The following is a 21457-nucleotide window of genomic DNA, read 5'->3' on the forward strand; positions in this document are numbered from 1 at the left end:
TCCTGGACAAGTCACTTAAACTGTTTGCCTCAGTTGCCTTACCTATAAAATGGAGATAATAATAGCACCTACCTGCAAGGATCAATTATAATAATATTTGTAAAAGCACTTAGTACAGTACCTGGCTCAGAGTAAGCTATATGTACATGTCAGCTATAATTATTATTTTAATAAAGGGTAAACTAATAAAGCAGAAGTTCTCATATACTCTCAAGTCATGATCAATCTTTTTTGCTTATTTTCTGAAGTGGTTACTTGTATGTTTGTTGTTGCCTATAAGTCGCATCAAAATAAAACTTATCAGTCAACCAATAAGAAGATCATTCCCTTTTTATCTTTTCATGAGAGATATCCTCAGTATTTGGATAGATCATTCTCATAAGTATTTTATTAAGATGAGAAAGTAGGCATTTGGATTGGTAGTTCCAGGTATCCTATCAATGAGCTTCTTTGACAAGAATACTGCCTATCATCTTTTCTTAGCCATTTGGTGTCTTCCTCTCCTTGAGATAACTTGGAAATAAATCCCTCAATACTTTCAAAATTATGTGACCTCCATCAGATTCCTTCCATGTCAACTAGCAGAGAGGATACTGAAGTGTTGAATCCGAATGTGTTCCACTGCCTTTCATCAGAACTGAAGAAGAGATTGCTATGTAAGTGTGGATGAAACGTTTGTTCCTTTTTTCACTTATTGATTGTCTTTAAAGTTTTATCTATATAAGTGCTCTTGAGATGATCTGACTGAATTGGGTTTCATGCCAGGCATGCTACAGAGTCATTTTGCTTACCATTATTTTTTGCTATTTTGTGTGGTGATAGTGTTCGAAATCTTAAGTAGTCTTCTACATTCCTCTAAGTTTGAGCTATGATATGAGGTCACTTCACAGACAGTTATTAAGAACTTGGTGAGGGGAAATACCATTAACATATTCATATTCTCTAGTAAAAGTAGGAAGAGTTATTTGAGGAATTGAAAATATCTACATGCCAAAGCCAGGGACCATATACCAAATAACAGTCCCCAGATTCCCTTTCTTAAATGACAGATGGGAAGTATGTCTAAAACAAACCACCTCCAATGTTCCTACTTCCAATAAATCATTCATCTCCTTCTGTTTGACTTATTAATCATTTACTATATATGTGCCAATATATAAGTTGTACAAGTTCAAAGAATGAAACAGTCCCTGCCATCAAGGTCTTTTATTCTACTTGAATTCTTATTCAGCCAACCCTCTTTGCCAGTCATCTACAGCAATGATGATGCCTTTTATGGTGCTTCCTCATTCTCCTTGACCTCTCTGAACTTTTAACACTGTTGATCACCCTCTCCTCCTTGATACTCTTTTCTCTCTAGGTTATCAGGACACCACTCTCACTTTGTTCTCCTCCTACCTATTTGATCACTCTCCTTTACTGAATCCCTCTCTAGAACGTTCCCTGTAACAGTAGATATCCTTCAGGGTTCTATCCTGGGTCCTCTTCTCTTCTCCCTCTACACTATTTCACTTGGTGATCTCATCAGCTCCAGTGGATTTAATTGCTATCTCTAAGCTGACGATTCTCAAATCTACCTTTTATGCCACAATCTTTCTTGTTGATCTGCCATCTCCAACTACCTTTCAGATGTCTCAAATTAGATGTGGACATCTTGAAAGCAACACCACCCTCCCAATCCCTCAGGCTTCCAACTTAGCAGTCATCCTGGACTTTTTGGTATCTCTGTCCCCCATATCCAATCTGTTTCCAAAGCTTGTAGAATTCATCTTTGCAACATATCTTTTACATTCCCCCTTTTCTCCTCTGACACACCCACTACCCTAGTGAAGGCTTTAATCACCTTATACCTGGACTATTGCAATAGCTGATTGGTGGGTCTGTCTACTTCAACTCTCCACTCCAGTTCATCCTCATTTCCACCACTCATGATTTTCCTAAAACATAGATCTGATTTTTATCACATTCCTACTCAATAAAATCCAGTGGCTTCCTATTGCTTTCAGAAGCAAATACAAAATGATCTGTTTGGCTTTCAAAGCTCTTTATAACCTGGCCCCCTCCTACCTTCCCAATCTTCTTATGCCTTATTCTCTGACATATTCTTTTTGATCCAGTCACAATGGCCTCCTGGTTCTTTCTATCTCTCATCTCTGGGTATTTTCTCTGGCCATTACCCATGCCTGGAATGCTCTCTGTTCCCAGCTCCAACCACTGACCTCCCTGGCTTCCTTTAAGTCTCAACTAAAATCCTTCCTTCTACAGGAAGCCTTCTCCATTGACTTCATATGGTAATTATTTTCTATGCATTGGTATATAGCTTGCTTTGTATATATTTGTTATCTTCCTTTTTGAGGGCAGGGACTTTGTATCCCCGGTGGTAAATTCAGTGCTTGGCACATAATAAACACTTAATGTTTTTTGATTGATTGTTTGATTGATTTCTCAACACATATTATTGATAATATATTGCAACCTACTTACACTCACCAAGAGTTTTTTTCCCCTCATTGGATTGGGTGTAATTTTTTTTCCTCTCAAATCATAATGTTCCATGATCTGAAGCCATATAGTATCGCCATTAGAATACTTTTATTAAAGAGATGTCAAGTATTGGTTATGGCAACTAATTTCTCACTTTGATCATAATAAATATACATATGTAAGCATGTATACATGTTATTACATTTGTGACAATATGAGAATAATAAATTAATTGTGTTGCTGATAGGTTTTTTGCCAAGGTTAAATTTTAAAGGGAAAAATAGTTGCATTGCTTACAACTTTAAATTAAACTATTTATGTATTCTATGACTAGATTTGTATTTTTATATAATATTTTATTTTTCCCCAATTACATGTTAAAACAATTTTTAAGCATGTTTTAGAAACTTTTGAGTTCCAAATCTTTTTCCTCCCTCCTTCTCTCACTGTCCCTGAGATGGTAAGCAATCCAATATATTTTATACACTACCATTGTATTTTAAAAGTCTTGTATTTCACATCAAGCAAAGATATTCAGTAAATATCATAGTCTAACAACTTGGGTCAGGGCAGAGGTCTGTATTAAAGCAATTGGCTTTAGAAATGGAAAGTTATATTGAACTACAATCTTTAATTTATAAAATATCTCCCCCCCATTAAAACATTTATTTCACATATTCTTTGGTAATATAAGAAGTTCCCAGATCTACAAATGAGATTTGAGAACAAAACATGTTTGGTAATCTGTTGTTTGGAAATCAGAACGTATCCTCCCATTAAAAAAAACCCTACCTAGGTCACAAAAAGTAATTAAACTCAGGAGTAGCTCTAATACTCTACATTTGCATTGTAAAAATAGTAGAAAATTATATCATGGCAAAACTAGCAGTCAAATTAGTGGGAACACTAAGTCACAAAGTTAGAAACAAAATGTCATTAACAAAAGAGAAAAAATACAAATAAATATTTTTTAAAATTATTTTGAATAATGGTATATTACCATCCTCTTGCTTTCACAGTTAAATTAGTCCTTACGAAGGAGGTTCATAAGATAGCTGACCTATGTGTTGTGGGAAAGAGGGGTGGGAAGGGGAGAGGGGAGAGAATGTCAAACAGATGGCCTGCTGTTCAGGAAGTTCTGTTTACCTTAGATAAGGGAAGAAACAAATAAATAATGAAAATACATAAGAAAAAAATGGAGGCAAGAATATCAAGGAAAATAAGGGTGAGGGGAAAGAAGGGAAACTTATGTTGACAGATTTCAAAACATTTTTGTTGTTAGCATTCTGTCATTCAGTTGTGTCCGACTCTTCATGACCATGTGGATCATACTGTCCGTGGGGTTTTCTTGGCAAACATACTGGAGTGGTTTGCCATTTCCTTCTCCAGAACATACTCTTCAAAATATACTATCAAACAATAATTGTCAGAGCTATCTGGTACTAGATAAAAATTTATAAAATAGTTCAGTACAACAGTATAGAGAATTCAGAAAGAGAAACAAATTATATTAAACATTCATATATAATTTCACATGCTATAATAAGTTCTAATTAGAATCATTATTTAAACAGAAAAATGTTTAAACTTAAAGAAAAATATGTTTATCTGTTATAGAAAAGAAAAATATTTATCCCTTTAACAAACAGAAGAAATAATTGAAGATAAACTTGATGAAATTCATAATTTTTTAAAAGTTTGCATAGGTAAAATCATAATCAAAATAAAACAGAAATAAAGATTTCATTTGGTAAGTTTTTATTACATGTCTCTTATGTGCCCAGCATGGTGCTATTAGGAAAAACCTTTAAGGAAAACATAAAAATTTGAAATTCAAACTATTTAAAGAACTCATACAAATATATAACTGTAAGCTATTCTAATGAATAAATGGTCAAAGGATTTGCATGGATAAGTTTCAAAAGAAGAAATAAACATTGTAAATGATTTGGATGTGAAAAAGTGTTCAGACTCTATTATGTAATCAGAGAGTTGCAAATTAATATAGCTTAAAGAAGATGGTATAGCATAGTGTAGGATTAGAGTGGAGATGACAACAGCAAAAGTCCCAATGGGGGCAGGGAATCAAATAAAATGGCCAAGCATGAAGTAGAGGAGCTAGGTTGAATTAAGTCACTTTGGCGATAGGGGGCAGGATGATAAACAGAACTGTGTCTGCCTTAGGCTGGCAATGAAATGCAGCCAAACCAGAGAAGAAAGATCCATGTAAAAGGTCCGAATCAAAGTGGAAAGGGACAAGAGACTTGTCTACCTGCTTACCTACCTGCCTGCTTGCTTGGTTGGTGACTGGCTAGAAGGTGGGATGCCCTGCATGTGTGAAGTTTAAGACAGTGTAGCAGGGAAACCACTAATGCCTCAAGAAATCTAGCACCAGTTCCTCACTCAGGCAATATGGCTACCCTGGACCCAGAAGACTTGAAAATATACATTCCTTCTTTCTTATGAGAGATGCAACAGCTGCCAGTGACCCTTTATATAGTAAATCAGGAGAATTCAAGTTCTTCACTCCCAAATGCAGCTTTGGTGGCTGTCAGCTGCCTGGCTCACAGTAAGGGTTTCGGGGAAAGGGAGAGGCAGAGATATCCAGTGCCCCCAGTGCAATGAGGTAGGGATAGATATTTTGAAGATCTTTGTTCCAAGTAGAACATTACTGCTATTCCTACACTGAATAACTCAATGCCTGTGGGTATAGTTTGTGTATTGGCTAAGGCACTAAGACACTAGCTTTGAGTTTAAAAAATAAAATGCAAAAAAAAACCTTATCAAACTTCTTTACTCAAAATATTGTTCTCTACTAGGGTAGATCATGAAGTTTAAAGAACTTGTCACAATGTCTTATCTTCAGTATGCATATCTGTCAAGAGCAGATGGACTTGCAAATAGATTCCAAAATCATTAACCACAAAGATATTACATGGCCCACAGAATTTACATTGCCCCATTCCATATATCTGCCTAACTCCTCCTTTCTTGTCTCACCTGATCCTATCTCATGCTCAGAGGCTCAAAGAACATATTCATCTGTTTACCAGAAATACAAAGGATCCCATGGAAAAGAAAATGACCAAAAAAATAACTCCATCACTCAACTAGTATCTACTATGGGCCAGTCATTGTGCTAAGCACTAAAGATACAAAAAGAGGCAAAAGATAATCCATACTACTAGATTAATGAAGATAACATGTAAGCAACATTGTACAAACCAGCTATATCCAGGATAAATAGAAAATGATCAATAGAGAGACTAGAATTAAGATGAACTGGAGAAATTTTCCTGTAGAAGCTAAGACTTGAAGGAAGCCAAGAAAGCTGTAAAAAGAAGCCACTCACAATCTGCCAAAGATTCAGCTCTTCAAATTACCCTGAGATTTGCATCTAAACAACCCCACAAACTTAGGCATTGGCTTACAAAAACTTAACATTCTCTCAGCTTCTACGCAATTTTATTAACTAATAATTCTCTCAACATTAACTGGATCACTCAAATCAAATCTTAACTTTGTCCTCCATGCAATCAAACTTTTTCAGCGGGAAAAATGGACATTTAAAAAAATAGAGCACTTTCAATCATTGCTAATTAAAAGACTCAAAATGAATAAGAAATTTGAACTCCAAATCCAAAACTCAAGGGAAATATAAAAAGATAAAAAAGAAACAGGGAAGAGAAACCATAAGATACGGCAAGATAATATTTGTAACTCTGACAAACTTTTTTACTATTAGAGCAGTTTAAAGGAGTATATATAGACAGAGTGGGGATAAAAAGTGACTTTGATAGGATGATACCCCAAAACACAAAAAAGGGTTCAGAAAGGAAATTGCTCTGGAAGAAGGAGGGGGGAGATAGAAAAGGGGTAAATTATCCCACATAAAAAGAGGCATGAAAGAGCTAATATAATGGAGGGGAAGATCAGGGGGCAGTGAGTAAAGCCTAAACCTCACTTTCATCATAATTGGCTCAAAGAGGGAATAATATCCACACTCAACTGGACACAAAAACCTATCTTACCCTATAAAGAAGTAAAAAGGAACAGAGATAATAGAAGCAGGAGGGTGCATTGGGGAAGGTGGTGATCAGAAGTAAAACACTTGTGAGGAGGGAAAAGGTAGGAATAAGAGGGAGAGGGCAATAAACAAGGGAAAATAACATGGAGGGATGTACATAATTAGTTATCGGAACTATAAATGTGAATGGGATGAACTCACCCAAAAAACAGGCGTGGACAGCAGAATGGATAAAAATCCAGAATCCTACAATATATGGTTTACAAGAAATATATTTGAAGCAGAGAGACACAAGGTAAAGGTAAAGAGTTGGAGTAAAGTAAATTATGCTTCAGCTGAAACAAAGAAGGCAGGGGCAGAAATCATGGTCACAGACAAAGCAAAAGCAAAAATAGATCTAATTAAAAGAGATAAGGAAGGAAACTATATCTTGCTGAAAGGTGCCATAGACAAGGAAGTCATAAGAATAATAAATATTATATATGGCATAGCATCTAAATTTTTGAAGGAAAAATTGAATGAGTTACAGGAAAAAACAGGTAATAAAACTATACTAGTGGGAGACCTCAGAGTTCTCCTCTCAGAACTAGATAAGTCTAATAAAAAAATAAATAAGAAAGAAGAAAGTGAATAAAATTCTTGAAAAGTTAGATATGATAGCTCTTTGGAAAAAATAATGGAAATAGAAAGGAACATACCTTTTTCACAGGAGTACATGGCACCTATACAAAAATTGTGTTAGGCCATTAAATTTCTCACAACTAAATTAAAAAAGCAGAAATAGTAAATGCATCTTTTTCAGATCACAATGCAATAAAAATTACATTCAATAACAGACAATGAATAGAGATATTAAAAATTAATCAGGAATTAAATAATCTAATCCTAAAAAATAAATAAGTCAAAGAACAAATCATAGAAAAAGTCAATAATTAAGAATATGACAATCATGAGACAACTTACCAAAATTTATGAGATGCAGCCAAAGTAGTACTTAGGGGAAATTTTATTTCTAATTATTTATATCAATAAAATGGAGAAAAGGCAAATCAATAAATTAGGCATGCAACTAAAAAAAATTAGAAAAATAACAAATAAAAATCCTCAATTAAACAACTAATTAGAAATCCTGAAAATCAAAGGAGAGATTAATAAGAGAAAATAAGAAGACTATTGAATGAATAAATTATACAAGAGGTGGTTTTATGAAAAAAACCAGTAAGATAGACAAACCATTAGTTAATTTGATATAAAAAAGGAAAGAAAATGAAATTTCTAATATCAAAAATGAAAGGGATGAATTCCCCACCAATAGAGATGAAATTAAGACAATTGTTAGAGGCTATTTTACCCAAATATATGCCCATCAATTTAGCAATCTAAATGAAATGGATGAATATCTACAAAAATATAAATTACCCAGATTAACAAAAGAAGAAATAGAATACTTAAAGAACCCAATCTTAGAAAAAGCAATTAAACAACTCATCAATGAATGTCTAAGAAAAAAATCCCCAGGGTCAGATGAATTCACAAGCAAATTTGACCAAACATTAAAGAACAATTCATCCCAATGCTATATAAACTATTTGGAAAAATAGGTGGAGTGCCCCCAAATTCCTTTCAAGAGACAAATATGGTACTGATACTTAAACCAGGAAGAGCCAAAACAGAGAAAGAAAATTATAGAATGATTTTCCTAATGAATATTGGTGCAAAAAAAAATTAAGTAAAATCCTAGCAAAGAGATTACAGCAACATATCACAAGGATCATACACAAGGAATGCAAGGCTGGTACAATAATAGGAAAACTATCAGAATATTTGGACATATCAATAACAAAATCTACACAAAGAGGTTTGGAGTTGCTGAGGGGTACTGGGATCCTGAGAATGCCAAAGCAGAATCACCTGGAACGAATTCACACACTCAAGTCATCTTTCAGTCAAGAGACAGTTTATTATAATGCCAATAGAAGTGAGCAAAGTCCCTTTGGGGAACCTGCATTCCAATGGGGGTGAATCTAATATAGAAAAGGGACATGGGAAAGGAATGCCAGGGATACTAATTAGGTAATATAAGGGTCCTGATGTCTTTGGGAGCTATGGATGGGAAAATGTAGGTAGTATACCAGACATTGAGGGAGTTGTCCGAGGCATTGACCTTAGGATCTGGCAGGAAGAAGAGTCTTTGGGCTAGTCAGGGACAAAAATCCTTGGGCCAGACCCCTCTTTTTCTGTTCTGATAAGAGAATTATAGAATCAGGCATGCATGGGGGTCCAGGTCCCATCATCCTATCTAACAGAGATCATATGATTATCCTAATAGATGCAGAAAAGGCCTTTAACAAAATACAGAACCCATTCCTATTAAAAACACTAGAGAGTATAGGAGTAAATGGAGCTTACCTTAAAATAATAAGTAATGTTTATCTAAAACCATCAGGAAGCATTAGCTGTAATGGGAATAAGCTAGAAACCTTCCCAATACAATCAGGGGTGAAGCAAGAATGCCCATTATCATCTTTATTATGTAATACTGTACTAGAAATGTTAGCTATAGCAATAAGAGAAGAAAAAGAAATTAAAGGAATTAAAAAAGATAATGAAGAAACAAAACTATCATTCTTTGCATATAATACGATATTATACAGAGAAAATTCTAAAGAATCAATTAAAAAATTACATGAAATTATTAACAACTTTAGCAAAGTTACAAGATACAAAATAAATGCAAATCATCAGCATTTCTATATATTACTAATAATAGCCAGCAGCAAGAGCTAGGAAGAGCAATTCTATTTAAAATGACTGTAGGCAATATAAAATACTTGGGAGTCTACCTGCTAAGAAAAACCCAAGAACCGTATGAATGCAACTATAAAGCACTTTTCACACAAATAAAGTCCGATCAAAGCAATTGGAAAAATTAATTGCTCACACGTATGCCGAGCCAATATAATAAAAATGACAATTCTACCTATCTTTATTTATTCAGTGCACTGCAAATCAAACTATCAAAAAATTATTTTATTGAACTAGGAAAAAATAATAAAATTCATGAAGAACAAAAGCTCAATGAAATCACTGAAAAAATGTGAAAGAAGGTGATCTAGCCCCACCAGATCTCAAACTGTATTATAAAGTGGTAATTATCAAAACAATCTAGTACTGACTAAGAAATAGAGCAGTAGATCGGTGGAATAGATTAACTACAAATTAAATTATAGCAAATGACCATAGTAATCTAGTATATGATAAACCCAAAGACCCAAACTTTTGGAACGAAAAATCATTTAACAAAAATTACTGGGAAAACAGGAAAACAGTATGGCAGAAATTAGGTATAGATCAACATCTCATGCCATAAACCAAGATAAAGTCCAAATGGGTACATAATTTACATATAAAGGATGACACCATAAGCAAATTAAGAGAGCATAGAATAGTTTTTCTGTCAGATTTATGGATAAGGGAAGAATTTAGTACCAAAGAAGATAAAAAATATCCTTACCAAATATAAAATAGACAATTTTGATTATGTGAAATTTAAAAGTTTTTGTACAGACAAAACCAGTACAACCAAAATGATAAGAAAAGCAGAAAACTGGGGAAAATATTCTTGCAATTTTGCAAAACAAGTGTCTCTGATAAAGGCCTCATTTCTCAAATATATAGAGAACTGAGTCAAACTTACCAAAAAAAAAAGTCATTCCTCAAGTGATAAATGATCAAAGGATATGAACAGACAGTTTTCAGACAAAGAAATCAAAGCTATCTATAGTTATATGAAAAAATACTCTAAATCACTATTGATTAGAGAAATGCACATTAAAACAACTCTGAGGTAACACATAACAACTATCTGACTGACTAATATGATAGAAAAGAAAAATGACAAGTGTTGGAGGGGATGTGGAAAAACTGGGACACTAATTCACTGTTGGTGAAGTTGTGAGCTAACCCACCCATTTCAAAGAGGTATAAAAACTGTGTGTACCCTTTAATCCAGAAATACTATTGCTAGGTCTATATCCCAAAGGCATCCAAAAAAGGGAAAAGAATCTATTTATACAAACATATTTATAGCAGTTCTCTTTGTGGTGACCAAAAATTGGAAATCAAAGAGATACCCTTCAATTGGGGAATGGTTAAACAAGTTCTGGTATATGATAGTAATGGAATAATATTGTGCTTTAAGAAATGACAAAGCAGAGTGATCTCAGAAAAACCTGGAAAGACTTACATGAGCTGATACATAGTAAAGTGAAAAGAACCAGGGAAACATTGTAACAACATAGTAACAGCAACATCATTTGATGAAGAACTGTGAATGACTTAGCTATTCTCGTCAATACAATGATCCAAAACAATCCCAAAGAACTAAAAATGAAGCACGCTATCTACTTCCAGAGAAAGAACTTTTAACATTTAAACTTATTGTTTGAATACAGACTGAAACTTGGTATTTTTCATTTTCTTCCTTTTATTTTATTTTATTTGAATCTTCTTGTACAAAATGACCAATATGGAAATGTTTTACTTGATTGTACGTGCATAACCTATATCTGATTGCTTACCATCTCAGAGAGGGGAAGGGGAGGAAGAAAGGATGAGAGGGATAAAATTTGGAACTCAAAACTTTAAATAAAAGTGTTTAAAAATTGAAAAGAAAAAAAATAAAATATCCTAATTCTCCATTATGGCCTGAAGGAGAGGTGATTCACAAATCTGGACAACTGGGAGACTTTTTGCCTTAGTTCCCAGCCTCTTCTTCAATTTGCCAACACATATTAAAACTTCCCTACTCTTTGAGCACACATTCGTCACTTTAGTGAGGTCTATCTGCTTACTTTCCTTTTCATGTGTCACGTTTCACATTCACGAAGATGTCCATCTTTGTGACTTCATTCATGCTGTTCTCTACATCTAGAGAAGACAGCTGGAAGTGGAGGGGTGGGAGGATGGATGGGGAGGAAGAAGAGAAGGGGAAAGCAAAGAAAGGGAGAGGAAAGGAGAGAGATAGAAACAGAGAGAAACTCCTTAATATATATTCTAGGAATTTGAAGGTGAGTCTAAACATTACTTTTTTGTGTCAGAAACCTATGGAATTTAGGAACTGAGACCAACCTAAATTTTCTTTTCATCCTTGCAGAAATCTTCCTTCCAAATTAGGAGTCAGGTCATGCTATTTTTGTTTGTTGAATGACCAAAGGATTTTAAAAGTCAATTTAGCTGGAAACTTTCAATTTACTTTTTTTTACAGAGAGATTTTTTTCAAAGTTATTTTATTTTTAATTTATGGAATAAAATAAGCATTTTCACAACATAGTAAAATAAAAAAAGATGATTAAATGATTGCATGTGTTTAATTAAAATATTAAATTTGATTATTAATTAAATATTTCCTCTCTCCTTTATTAATTGTTTCAACTATTACAAAAAATCAGACTCATAGTCATTAACTTTTGAAATGATCTTTCTTCCATCTGTTCCAATCTAACTTAAGCAAATATCAGTTTACTACATATATGTAGGCACATTATTAATAAAAATTTTCTCAGACACTAAAATGTGGTATAAAAAGAGTCCTGAATTGGCAGTCAGAAAAAATGAGTTTGACTTTCAGCTCTCCTTTCTTAGGCAACTTCTCTGTCCCTCAGTTTCTTCACCTATAAAAATGAGAGGTTGGACTAAATTTCTGAAGTCTCTTTCAAATCGAAAATATTATTATATCCTAAATCAAACTCAGTTGTCACGGGGTTCGATGCTAAATGACTGTCCAAAGGTCAGATAACAGGCATGTGGTGGAGTAGGGTCCCTGAAGCTCAATGAATTTCCCCAACTATATCTTTATATTGACTCTAAAAATTGTTGGGAGATAACTCACAATAGCATACAATATTCAGACCAATCTCAGTCTCATTATGACTCTTCTTAATTAGAGAATTCTTTGTAATAATTCTTTAGCAACTCATTCCATAGAACGCTATACCACCTCAAATAAGTAGCAGATTCATAACTACAAAACCTCAACACGTAGCATCTCAGAATACTATAGGATTATTGGTTCAAATCTGGGGAAAAAAAAACTTTAGAAGGCACCTAATCCAAACCTTTTTTTTATTACAGATGGAGAAAATGAGACCCAGAGAGGTAAACCAATTTGCTCACTGTCACATAGATATCAGGTATCGGATACGGGATCCAGACCTAGGTCCTCTGGTTACAAAGTCAAATATTCTTTCAGCTATTCCACATCTTAAAAAAAAAAAATCAGAGTATCAAATAGGTCCAAAAGAAAATTTAAAATAAATTCTACATCCTACTTCTTATTATTCCTATATTTTGATCTTTCTGATAATGAGCATGGTCAGATTCCAAGAGATACTCTTCTCAAAATGTACAGAAGATCACAGACACATCCAATAGTAAAAGTGAATCCTCCCTTCCCCTGGAAAGTTTAGAGTTGGTTATTTAACTAAGTTAACCACAATTGGGTTAGATTCAAAATTTAAGGATGCAGATGTGATTCGTGATTATAAGGAAGTGCAATTCGTTCTCAGGGAACGTGCTTATCCTGTATAGCAGTAAGACCAGAGAGGGTAAGTGCAACATCCAGGAAACCTGACCTAAGCAAAGAGGAAACAACCAAATATGGATTACACAATGAAATCAGCTTTCCAATGAAAAATCATCTGAAGGCTATGAGTTTGCACAAGTGGGAATACCCTTTTTTGAGAACTCATTTTCCAAGTTAAATAATAAAAGTCATATAAACGTTTATAAATGTTTATGGGAAAAGCAACAGTCATAATGTGGGGAAACACCCAAATTTTTCTACAGATACATGGATTGAAATAACCAGAGCTGCTAATTTCTGGAGATCTGGTTCAAGTGACATTTCCTTCTGAGCCTCACTGGGCATGTTTCTGTTTCACATTGCCTCTTAGCTATACACAAATGAGGCTGAAGGCATCACCCACACAGAGAATACGTTTATCTATATTTGCAATACCCACTCTCTTTTGTAAATGTATTTGTATTGGAACTTGGTCTTAGTTTGTGAGGGTTGCTAGAAACAATGGAAACAATCTTGGATTGCTGATTTAGTCGATTTGAAATCCAGTAGCAAGAAAGAGATTTCTTTCAGGATAGAAATCAGCTTTTCTGTATGAAAGAATTATAGTTTGCATCTCACCTGAATTTATAGTCTTAATGCACAATCTGCTTTATAGCTTCGATTATTCATATGGAAATACTCATTTTATTTGGTGTTTATTAAAATCTGAATAAAAGCAGATATTTTCAAAAACTAATTCTAACTTGCTACTTGAAAGTTGTTAATTACTTAGGAGAGACAAATTCAGTAATTTCAATCAAGTTGGAGATCTTTGTGTGAAAATTTCTAAATTATTTATGAATGTTTAAAAAATGAAAGTTTCATAATTATTTAGGAAATTTGTGGGCTTTCCTTTCTATATGCCTGAATTATATACCTTCCTAGAATTGCAACTGAGGTGGAATACAAATATACAAGGCAAATCTAGAAGCTTGTTGGTCCTAGTATGTATAACTTCAAGGTTTGCCGAGCACCTACATTTTTGCTGTTCAGTCGTTTCAGTTGTGTCTGACTCATCATGACCCCATTTTGGGGTTTCCTTGGCACAGACAGTTGGCACAGATACACAGATACTCCAGCTCATTTTACAGATGAAGAACTGGGGCATACAGAGTGAAGTGACTTGCCCAGGGTCACACAGCCAGTAAGTGTCTGGGGGCCAGATTTGAACTCAGACAGGTGAGTTTTTCTGACTCCAGGCCCAGCCCTCTAACCAAACTTTCCTAAGCATCTACCTTTGTTATCTCATTTGATCCTCATTACAATTCTATGAGGTAGGTGCTATTGTCATCACCATTTTACAGATGAGGAAAATGGGACCAAGAGAAGTTAGATGACTTTCCATGGGTTCATACAGCCAGTAAATGAGATGAGATTCAGACTCAGGTCTTCTTGATTCCAAGTGCAAAACTCTACGTACTAGGCCAAAGGCTCTAGTCGTGACCATTTGAATCAACATAACAGCACCTGGTTAGAGAGAAAAATAGTCAAATAGAAAGCAATCACGTGGTAGACTTCCTTTCCCCAAGTCAACTGGTCCTCCAAGCACCTCAAAAAACCTAGATTTTCCCCCCAGCTTCAGTGGTCAGAGGAGTGGCCTCAAAGTATCTAGGAGTTTCTGTATCTAGCCATGAGACAATATTCTCCTGGTCTTGAGGACTAGCATCCTGATGTTTATCCTGGGTATAGAGATTTCTTTGTTGTCATTTTTTTTGGTTTTTGTTTTTGTTTGATTTTTGTCATTGACCTAGGTATAAAAATTACTTGCTATAGTTCCTTTCTTTTCTAAAGAATTTTTACATCAGTGGTTCTCAAAGCACAGTCTGAGGACCTGTAACAGTAAGCACCCCAACATACACAGGGGGGGCCTGCTATCAAAGGTTCTTAGATCTGCATTCATAAAAAGAAAGCAACTTTCAAGGGGTTGACAATCATTTTAATTAAGCACATGTATCATTCCTTTAACCAAGCACATATATCATTCACCTAATTCAGGAGAGTCAGCACCCTGAACTTCAAAGAAAATACAGAGAAATCAAAAATCAATAGACATGGCTTCCTCTGCCTGAATTCAACAGACAGGTCCAACTCTCTGACCATAATTACCATAGAGGGAAACACTGACATCTGGGTTTTCAAAGCTGGAGTCTCCTGTAGCAACTTCCCAGAGTCCTCATCTAGCCAAACAAATACTTCCAGTCAGTAAGCCCCAAAGTAAAACCTCACTCTCAGAGTATTTATACTTTTTTTTTAGAGCCAGAAGGCATCCCAGCCCTTGAGAACCAGTGCCTCATTAACAAAAGATGTGGGCTTCCTATAAATCTTCCCTAATCAAACTGCCCTTAATGGGCAGGTCCATTAATGGGTAGCAAAGATCTTTAATTACATTAACAATATAAATACATATATTGTTTCTAGTTAAAGAAACTCTTGTTTCTTTGCTTTACTCTTAGTAAAGACTCAATTGATAAAGGCAAGATTCAATCAGAGGCACTTGATTATACTAAAACAAAAACAGCAAAAGATCCTGTTTTGCTTGCCATCACAGGACCCCTGGGGGTCCATAAGAGCCTTTCAGGGGATCTATGAGGTCAAAACTTCTCTTATAATAATTTCAATTTCTAATATGGTAAGTATAAATAAATACAACTCTTTGGGGGCTCTCAATAATTTTTTAGGGCAGCTAGGTGGCACAGTGGATGTAGCACCAGTCCTGGAGTCAAATCCAGCCTCAGATACTTAAACTAGCTGTGTGACCCTGAGCAAGTCACTTAACCCTATTTGCTTTAGTTTCCTCATCTGTCAAATGAACTACAGAAGGAAATGGCAAACCACTCCAGTATCTCTGCCAAGAAAACCCCAAATGGGGTCTAGAGAATCTGAAATGATACACCACCCAGAACTACCACCATCAACCATAATTTTTAAGAGGATAATTTGATTCTGAGGCCAAAAATTTGAGGACCTTTACTCTATGTTGACCTGTTCTCATCTTATTTGAGATTATTCTATCTCTTTCAGTAGATATTTATCACAGACACTCTCTGCTTGGCTATTAAACAAGTTACTACCCTCAGGTATCAAACCTCCAGTTTGGTTACTTTGGGAATGTATGAATTGAAATGCTTCCTTCAATTTTCATGAACAAACAACTCATAAATGCCTTCATTCTAGGTTTTGAGATTTATTTAAATATTTTTAAAAATAATTTAAATTTAAAATAATTTCACTTCTTGGGTGGCTCAAGATATAAATGGCCTCAGGCATTTATTTATGATGACCAAGAAATACCAGTCCTCTTGATTCATTCCCTAAATACAACTGTTCTCCTTACATAATGAGTTTTAGTGAACAAACTGGCCATTGCTGTTTTCAAAGAGTAAAAGGAGCTCCATAAACATACCTTCATTCTAAGTTCTCTGTTCACCAATAACCCCAGGTGTTTATTATGACCTGAGAAACATGCTCTATCTCTCTGTTTGTCTGTCTGTCACACAACCACACACACACACACACACACACACACACACACACACACACACACCTTCTCCTAAAACTCATGTCTTACAGATGATGGGTTCATGGCAGGAGTATGTGTGAGATAATCATATTTGCTAGGGTGAATTGTTACATTTTTAATGCGAGCATTCATCAAAACTACAAATTAGGGCTTAATGTATTGTCTTGCTGATTGTCTAGTCTTAAAATGATGCAAAAATAACAGATTAAATTTAAAAGTGTGTCATTCATATATATGTATGTACATATGTATATTTGTGTATATATATATATGTATATATGTATGTATGTATGTACATGCATGTGTATTTGAAAGATGGTTATAAACTTTTACCAGCAAACTTCTGATTAGGAGTATCTCTTTGGATATGAAAAACAGAATTTTTTTGTCTTATTTTTTTTTCTGCTGATCTTGGCTAATTCTGTTTAAGCTTTTTCAGTACTTTGTGAGTGTGCACTAAATACAGTTAGAGCAGACTAAAATAATTAAAGGATGAAAGTTGATTCCCTTCCTTGTCAAGTCCTTTTGGCAAACATCTTAATAGTTTCTGTCGTCTTTTTTCTATTTTTTCATCCAGACAGGCAAAAAGGATTTACAATAGTTGGAAGAAGGTCATTATCCTGAGAAGTTGCCTTATGAATTTTTCATCAAATGAAAGCCTGGATTCAAATTCTGCCTCTGATACTACCTACATGACTTTGGGCAGATCAATGAATCTTCCAAGACCTCAATTGCCTCCTCTATAAAATGGGAGTGTTAGACTAGATGGCTTTTGAGGCCCTTCCAGTTCTGATTCTATGATTCTATGATCAGTTCATACCTAAGCATCTGAAATCTTCCCTAGAATACAGCGTTATCCATGGCACATGTACAAGGGGAGGGGGCCTTTTTTGACATGGCGATAATCAAATGATTCAACTGAAGACCTCTTCTACAAGGCATTTCATTATGTTTTACATCCCTTTTCTTTACATAACCACATTTCTCAAAGAAGTTTCAAGAGATCATCTTTGCAATAACTGTGCACACTTATAATCTCTGTAATGGGGGAGATGGGAAAAGGAAAAGGGTAAGGGGTTTGCTACTTAAGGAGGAGTGAAGTCACTCAGGCAGGAAATGGAACAGGTTTAACCATTTATTTCATCCATAATTGGATTGAGTCCATGAGTATTCAATGAACTTCCAGTCTGAGAAAATAGGGAAATTCAGTCTCAAAAAAAAAAAAAAACACATTTGGAAATATTTATAATTTACAAACCTGATCAAATTACAAATAAATTAAATTGTTAAATTTTTAAGTTAAATTGCAATGAGATGATTAATAGCCTAAGAAATGCCATCTCATTTTTTTTTCTCAAAACATTTTTACAACAGTCATTTCCCGATGACCCTCTCTGGACTTGAACCCTCCCTTCTAACAAATAAAGATAATTAAGTAAAAACAACTGCTGGAACAATTGAACCTGATATCTATAACATCATGCTCCTGTAGTTCCCCTCATCCTTGATGAAAGGAGGGAGATATGTTTCTAATTCTCTGCTCTGAGGCCACTTTTGGTTTTTCAATTACTCAGTTGTTTCCTTTTCGCAACCTTTTCATTTACATTTGTGGCCTCTGAATATTATGAAATGTTATCATCCAGTAAAAAAAATGACAAGTATGAGGAGTTTAGAGAAACTTGGGAAAATCTGTTTGAAGTGATGTGGAATGGAGTAAGCGGAGGTAAAAGGATAGTATCCACAATGACGACAAGCAATTATATTAAAAAGAACCCCAGATTTTATTTCCAATAAGTGTTTCATCAACTTCATAGGAGTGACTTTAATAGGAAAAAATGAGGAAAGGATTGTAGACTAGAAGGAAAAATAAAGTGCTAATGAATTGTTTTTTTACCTTGTGTCTCTCAATCTAATTTTATTTGTCCATCTGTTTAAAAAAAAAGGGGGGAGGGAGGGAGGACAGGAATTGCCATTCCTACAGGAGGTGTTCCAAGAGAGAAATAATTTGGCTATGCAAAATGCCTTGGGTTCAGAAATGAAGTCTTATGCCAGGGGTGGGGCACCTGCGGCCTCAAGGCCACATGTGGCCTTCTAGGTCCTCAAGTGCAGCTCTTTGACTGAATCCAAACTTCACAGAACAAATCTCTTTAATAAAAGGATTTGTTCAGTAAAACGTGGACTCAGTCAAAAGGCCACACCCAAGGACCTAGAAGGCCATATATGGCCTCAAGGCCACAGACTCTCCACTCCTGTCCTATACCATTCTGAAGTAAGCCTCCTTGTTCCAGGTTTCCTGTCAATTTTTGCAAGAACAGACATGCTGATTTTTCTTTGACTGGCCAAATACCAGCTGAGGTAATCACATTTTACCTGAGATGCCTCAATTTCTTCAATTAGATAAAAAAAACCAAAACTCTTTTTGAGAAGAAGAGGGAACTCAGGTAGTAGGGATTAGGGGGCTAGCATTCACTCTCTGTCTAGCTCAGACCATGAGGAGCAGAGACCTTGTAGAAGAGAAGGAGGCCTTGTGTGATCAACTACCTATTTAATCTGAGAAAGTGGAGATGGAGCAGACAGAAGAAACTTTCCCCAATACTGAAATCAATGGTGAATTTGGTAAACAGCCTATTGAAGATAAAGAGGATGATCAGGCCTTGAAAGATCTAGAAACACTGATGAGATCATTTTACTTTAAAGGAAGGATGCAGTGATTAGGAGGCAAAAATATTAAAGCACTTCACACAGACTACAGTGCCAGGGTTTCAGTTCCAGACACAGGAGCCCTGAGCATTTATTGAGTATACATGCAGATATTGAAACAGTTGGAGAAATTCTGTAGAAAATCATCCCTCCCTTGGAAGAGGGCCAACAATTGCCATCACCCACAGCAACTAGCCAGCTCCAACTCAGATCTGATGCTATGGAATGCTTAAATTATCAACACTATAGGAGAAGTGACTCTGACCACTAGTTAAAGACTGTTGATTCACCAGAGTCTGACAGGAGGAATTATTGGGGTCAAACAAAGATGCCAAAATCATAGAACTTCGAGAGAACACTCAGACAACTATCAAACTTTTCTAGGAATGGTATCTTCATTTCACGAATAAAGTTGTTCCTATTGATGGAAAGCCTGAAAGGTTGTAAAGTGCATAAAGATCATACTGGATCTTATATCTGAGTCTCCCATCAAAGGATATGCACAACTCTATGATCCCAATTTCTATGATGAAACCTATGACCACCATGGTTTCACAATGATGTTTCATCATCGACAAGGTTGCCCTGTAGGATTTCCCATGTGAGGAAAAGCAGACTTTGATAGAATGCCCCCAGGTCATGGTGGGCATCTTACGCTCCCATTTAGAAGAGATAATGATAACATGAGCCCTTGAAGAAGACCCTTCCCCCTCAACCACCCCAACTCTTCTTGGATATGGTGGCAGAGATAGTAGTAGAGCTCAGAATCTTCCTCTTCCTCCACCATCACCACCTAGAGGAAGAGATCTTATGGCTTATGATGGAAGAGGAAGACCCAGTGACCATTATGATGGCATGGTTGGTTTTAGTGCTGACGAGACTTGGGACCCTTCAGTAGACACACTGAGTCCTTTCCAAATAGCAGATGGCTTATGAATCCCAGTTTGAGTACCATGAGTTTACAGGTGGTTCTGGAAATGATTATTCCTATGCAGGGGAATGTGGACCCATTTTTACAACACAAGTAACTATTCCCAAAGACTTGGCTAGATCTATTATTGGCAAAGATAGTCAGAGAATCAAACAAATATGTTATTAATCTGGAGCATCAATCAAAACTGATGAGTCTTTGGAAGGATCTAGGATTGAATTGTTGCCATTGCAGGAACATAGCACCAACTATAGAATTTCAAAACACAGTATTTACTGCAAAATAGTGTGAAGCAGTATGCAGATGCTGAAGGATTCTAACGCATAATGTAATTTTTTCTTTTTTACAGTGTGAAATGTTACTCTGGAAAGCTTTTCTAAGACTAGTGAAGAACTGAAGGAGTCTTGCATCTTTTTTTTTTTTATCTGCTTCTGTTCAAAAAGCCAACATTCCTCTGCTTCATCGGTGTTCTGCGTTTGAGGGCTAGTGAAGTCTTTCCTGTTCATGAGACATCATGTTTTAGCTCCTTACAAAAAGGGGGAGGGGGAGTTGGAGAAGAAGAGTGTGTGAAACTAACATTAAAATTTTGAAATAACAGCAGAAAGAGAAAATTTTATTTTTGTTCATTGTAGGTGGTTAATAATAATAATTTTCTGCTCCTGTAACTATTGTGAACATCTTGCTTTGTAGTTACTGTAATTTTTTTTTAGTGGAAGGTGGGACAGAGGAGAAAAAGTATCAGTAGTCTACATGTCCCTGGCATTCATTCAGAGCAGTGTGCAGAATGTAATGCTCTTTTGTAAGAAATGTTTTATGATTTTTAAAAATAAATTTAGCAAACTTATTTTTGGTGGTCATTTTTTAAAAGACATTAAATCTCAAATGGCTAAATCTTCCCTCCTAGACAAAAGCAGACTTAGTGTTTGATTCTTAGCTCCTCTGTGGATATAGGCATATCTTCTTGGCTCCATAATAAGCAAATAGTCCTGGTTGATTTCTTCAAAGTCCATTGCTTGGGAAAAAATTGCATCACATTCATTCATGCAACAAGCTGTTTTTTACAAATGCTTGCCCCTACTTGCAGCACAATTTTCTATATTAGTAATTGTAAAGAACAACTAATCTGGGAGCTGTACCATAAATTGATAGAGGTACACACCTGAAGCCTGATTA

The 21457-nt window shown here is 35.3% G+C and overlaps 1 pseudogene; it reads left to right on the plus strand.

The window, feature by feature from the left end:
* The first annotated feature begins 18354 nt into the window (after positions 1-18354).
* Positions 18355-20604, plus strand: LOC140522941 (heterogeneous nuclear ribonucleoprotein K-like; annotated as a pseudogene).
* Positions 20605-21457: the final 853 nt, after the last annotated feature.

The sequence above is a fragment of the Notamacropus eugenii genome, chromosome 2 (assembly GCF_028372415.1).
Source record: "Notamacropus eugenii isolate mMacEug1 chromosome 2, mMacEug1.pri_v2, whole genome shotgun sequence".
Taxonomy (NCBI): Eukaryota; Metazoa; Chordata; class Mammalia; order Diprotodontia; family Macropodidae; genus Notamacropus; species Notamacropus eugenii.